The following is a 5,405-nucleotide window of genomic DNA, read 5'->3' on the forward strand; positions in this document are numbered from 1 at the left end:
GGTAGTTCCCACTGCCTGTGGGAGCCCCTTTCAAGCTGCTGCCTCTCCTTGATTAAATTCAGAATGATAGTTAGGAATAAGATGGCCCCATGGGACGGTCATGGACTGCTCAAGTATCACCAAGTGTGTGGGGTGTGGCAGCCTCTGAATAGGCCAGATCCTCCAGACTCAGCCAATGGAAGAAGTGAACTCTGACTCTTCCAGTGCCCTGGCTCTTCAGACTACCTTCTAGAGAGTCCACCCTGTCCTGGTCGCCACCCTGTCCTGGACTTGCTTTTCCTAGATAAGAAGCCCTTGGTTGGCTTCTGTTACTTTTCTCAATGGTGGCTCCAGGGTACTGTCGCCACTGTCATTGCTTCAGCTAGTGGGCTGAATGACCTTGGTTCCAGCTCCTCTTTGACTGTGATCAGGATCTGTCTGTTCATTGCTAAGAAACACAGACTATGTCAGATTGTGTGTTTGAGTGTTGCTTCTGCCATAACTGTCAGACCTAAGGCAAATCACTTCCTAGCTCTGTGCCTCAATTTTCTTACATTAAAATGAGCTTGTAAACGTTAATGATCCAAACCCCCAAGGAAATTCTTGACTAGCTTTGTGTTTCTTCGCCTCACAACTGCCGAGTCTTTATTCAAAGAGGGTGAATGGGTCTTCCTCTTGGGATATGTGGGTTGTAATTTACACTGAGAGACTCAGACAGGCATCCCTGGGGTCTGCCTGCACAGAAGAGAAGCCCATCTCCGCCGATGCCAGTGTGCCTGAAAACACCACGGAGCCCACACTAGCCTGGTCACAGAGCTTCCTTGCTCTGGTAGCTGTTACTTCTCCTACTGAAGGAAACCTCTGTTGGTTGGAGCCCCCTTCTTGTTCAGGGATCCAACATGGACCAGGGCTCTAGCTTCAGGAAAGAAGGCAATATATGCCTTTTCCACTTCGATTTTGATTGTTTTAATTACCCCACCTATCAAACCAGCAGATTACCATTTGTTTGAACCAATTCGTCTTGGATACAATAAGAATGGGTAGGAAGTGTTAAGTCCTACAGTGCACTATGGAATATCATCAGCCAACCCTAGAACACTTTTTAAGGCTCTATCACCCACATAATCCAATTTAACCCTAATACCGGTCCTGGGAGAGCCATCTCCCTATCCTCATTTTATTGATAACAAAACTGCAGCACAAAGAATATCAGTGACTTGGTCAAGTTCTCAGAGCCAGTCTTTCGCTAAGCTAGGATTCAAACCTAGGAATCACTTGACTACAAATCTCAGCTATTTTCACCTCACTCTGCCTCATCATTGAGAAAAGTAACAGAAGCCAAGGAGATGTGTGCTAAGTGGAAAGAAAAGAAAGACGGGTCTACGGCCATGCTACCGTGAACAAACCCAATCCAGTCTGATCTCGGAAGCTAAGTAGGGTTGGGCCTGGTTAGTACTTGGATGGGAGACCACCTAGGAAGACTAGGTGCTGTAGGTATAAAAAATAAAATAAAAAAATAAGAGATTGTGAGCTGACAAAGTCCTTGCAATCTGTGAGGTCAACCAAGGGTTGCCTGTCTAAAAAAATTAAAATAATAAATAAACAAATAAATAAATAAATAAGAAAGAGGAGACGTGAGGGGACAGAGTCATGGATGGTTTGACAATCCAGACCCTATAATATATAACTATTATTATGGCGGGCTCTTAATTTTTTGATCTCTTGGAATTTGCATAAAACATTTTTCATTCTATAATTTATTCAGTGTTCGATAAGAATTTGTTGAAAAATTATCATGTGTGAAAATCTTATAAACCTTATATCTTAAGGATATATGCAATTATTAATTTTTAAGCCTTGTGAGAGATGCAAAAGATGTAGAAGACATAATTTCTGCCCTTAAGGAGCTTATCACCCACGTAACTTGTTTAGCCTAGAATACTTATTTCCTCCTAAATTTTTTAGACCAAGACTTGAGCGTCCTCTAATAATAGTGGGAATGTCCAGAATGCAGCTGAAGCATTTGTCAGGATTTTCCCAGTGTCTCTCCCTATTCATCACTGTTTCATCCCACTGACTCATTTCAATTTGAAATTCGCTATGATCAGTAGATCCTTTTCTTCTGTCCTCTATGCCTCTTGGAGTTCATTCTGACCACTAGGAGATTATTTAATTCTGTATTCACAATGCCTGCCTCCCCAATCTTCAGCTGATTTGACAACCTGTTAACAGTTTCTATTTCATCCAATGTGTCATTGGAGAAAGAGGAGAACATCACACTTGTGGGACTGGCTGCAAAATGCCTCCAATCAGAAGCCTCATGACTTGCTACTAATAACCCTTCCTGAGGGAGTCCCCTAGGGAAAGTCAGCTTTGCCTTGCCTGATGGCTCTGCCTCACAGCTCTGACTCCGTACACAACCCCACCAAAACACAGGTTTCAGGAGCAATGCAAGAATAATGAAGCTGTCCATAGTGGGGCAGCCAGACACAGTGGGCTTGAGATAGAAACAATGTGGTTTAGATGGAAAGGTATAAAATGATCACAGGCTAGCCCAGCTCCTCTTCACCTTAGCCACAAAGCTGTCTTTGGCCTCAGGAGTAAGAGAAACAGACCCGAGTGCCGTCACCACTAAGGCACAGCCTGAAGAGGATGCCCAGCTGGGCCGTCTCCCCCATCTCCCTTCATGTCCTTTCCCCTCCGACCTCCTTCTCCACTAGAGCAGTATCTGGACCTCATGTGCCAGCACTGAGGCACTAAGTAGTGAAATTAGTCAACTGTTTTCATCATGAAGGCCCAGAAAAAAATAAAAGATGAAATCAAATTGGGGGAGCGGTGATGGAAAAACATATTTTCTGGAATCGGACCCATTTAGTCTTACCCATTAGTCACGCACAGAAGCAACCATATGTCATTCTGTAAACTGACCTAGTCGCATGCAAAGGAGGAAGGTGACAGGCCTCCACCCCCTCCCTCTTTGTCTCCACATAGGAGGGACAGCATGTCGGTAAAAGAAGGACAGGCAAGCCCAGAGCTCTGAGGATCCAATCATGCCATTCTTTGTTTAGAACCCTCTGGCTCACTGCTTCCTTCCGCCAGCCCTGTGCCCTCTTGTCCACCCCGAGCGGATGTGCAGGGGGCTGGACAGACCAATCCCAGGAATGAGTGCCCTCTTCCCCTCCCCAGTATCTCAATCTCTCTCGATCTCTCTCTCAATCTCTCTCTCTCTTCTCTCCCCTCTCTCTTCTCTCCCTCCTCCTCTCTCTCTCTCTCTCCCTCCTCTCTCCTCCTTTCCTCTCTCTCTCTCCTCTCTTTCTCTCTCCCTCTCCCCTACTCTCTCCCTCCCTCTCACTCCCTCCCTCTCTCTCTCTCTGCCTCTCTCTCTCATATTCTCTCCTAAGAAGATGAGATTCGAATTTGTGGGCCGTTGTTAATGGATTCCAGATGCCAGAAGAAATCTTGGCCCAGGCTCAGCAGTTCTGCCATTGGGCGTCTCCCCCACCCCACCCCACCGCTCGCCCAACAGGCCCCGGAGAGAAAACAGGCAGGCTGGCGCCACCTGTTGGCAGCAGTCTGAAGCTCAGCGAAGAGGAGGAGGATTTTAGGGTGGGGCTGGAGGTTTCCCGTAACAAGCTTAATTCACAAGTCCTGCTGGAATAATTTCGTTTATCTGATGAAAAGTCCTTGGGGGAAAAGATTGCATAAATTAGAACGCTTCAGTTCTTGGAAATGAACGACGGAGGGGACTAGAGATTTATGGGAGCGTTCGAACAGCCCTCTGTCTCAATCTGCTCCTTCATTATGTTCTATTTAAACTTTTTTTTATTCCAGTCTGGAGCCCAGCTGGGTTATTTCTAATGTGGAATCCTTTGAAGATGGAGATTTTTGCATCCAATCTTGTGTTAAACAAAATAAGCCAAGAGAAGACTGTGCAACTTAACTAGTAAGTCTGTGGCTTGGTAAAATCTAGTAGGTAGAGGAAGAGGGAAATTTAAAGTAAATGAAGCAAGTGGAAATAAATAGTTCTGTTGTTGTCATGGAGAAGCACCATGAGGATTTTCTGGCTAGCTTATAAGCCATTGACATTCTAATCAAACAGAAAGAAAGTTCTTCAAAATGGCTAATTATGGCAGAGCTGTGCACTGAGTGGATTCAAAGTCTGTTGGAAGTGGGGACGGGGAGAAGTGGGGAGGATTCCGGAAAGCACATGAATGAAGTCCCAGTGCCAGGCAGTCAGGCACCACCAGGGGATGGATGAGTAGCACAAAAACTTAGATGATAATTTTTAGGGAAACAGATAAAGAGCCCAGTCTTCCCGAGCATGCAGCCCTGGACATGTGTGTATTTCATCTGAATAAGGTCCTGTTCCCATCACATCAGGCCTGACCAAGGCTCCTGAAACATCACCAGGCCCTAGGTGCTTCCTCCCCAGCCTGCCCAGGAACCAGGGCCCAGGCTTGATAGTGTGAAGCATCCTATCCAGGGCTTTTTATTTGTGCATTTTCAACAGGGATAGAACTGTTTAACATGTGGGTTTTCTCACCCTTTCTCCCTTGTGTTCTTGTTAAAGAGACTTAACTTTGCCAGTTTGTGCCTGTGCTTTGGTAAGACAACACAGACAGAAAAGGCAGAGAAAGAACCGCAGGAGCAGCAGAGTTTTGTTTCTGGACAAGGCCAAGAGTTACTTGGGTAAGAATATTAAAAAAAAAAAAAAAAAAAAAAAAAGGCTCTGCCTGAAGAGAAATGCTATGCAGGCTGAGCTTTTGAACAAGGTTTATGTGGAAGAGTTGAGACTGGGGGAGATGGAGCAGTTCTGGAGATCAGCAGGCAGTAATGTGAAAGAAACTGAGAACTGATTCGATAAGACATGATTTTTAAGGTGATCTGTTATACATTCAGAATATGTTTTCTTTCCCCAACTCCACTTTTGGTGGTTTCTTCAGGGACTAAAAGTCAGTTAGTTACTTTTGATTGCTTCTTTGCAGGGAGGAGAGAGGCGAGTAAGACTGCTGTTTCTTTGAGTCAGCATCATGCATGGACTAGGCCACATAGGCCCAGTTATATACTGATTACACATTTGATGCATATATGTTGTCAGCACTGCAGAGTAGTGGTAATAAAGACAGATATAGAGCTAGAGTCGCAGACCCATTTTTATCCTTTAATATTTAAAGCAAACATGTCCAATGAAACAGAGAAAAAACAAACCTATGTCAATTTCTTTATCTGGACTATCTTTCCAAGAGGCCTGTAAATCTTTGGTCCAAGGTACATGACTGTGGATGAGTTTCTGGGTTGGAGTGGGAGTTTGTTAGTGGGGCTTGAGTCTGTGGGGGTTCTGCCTGTGCTCTCCCACCAATCCTGGGCAGTGAGGTGTAGTGGTTGGGAGTACAGGTTTTCCATCAGGACACCCTGGATCCCAATCC

At 45.1% G+C, this 5,405-nt stretch overlaps 1 pseudogene; it reads left to right on the forward strand.

Annotated features, from left to right (window-relative positions):
* The first annotated feature begins 1,357 nt into the window (after nt 1–1,357).
* On the forward strand, nt 1,358–1,476 carry LOC120590020 (uncharacterized; annotated as a pseudogene).
* The last annotated feature ends 3,929 nt before the right edge of the window (nt 1,477–5,405 follow it).

Source organism: Pteropus medius, unplaced genomic scaffold (assembly GCF_902729225.1).
Source record: "Pteropus medius unplaced genomic scaffold, Ma_sr-lr_union100, whole genome shotgun sequence".
Taxonomy (NCBI): Eukaryota; Metazoa; Chordata; class Mammalia; order Chiroptera; family Pteropodidae; genus Pteropus; species Pteropus medius.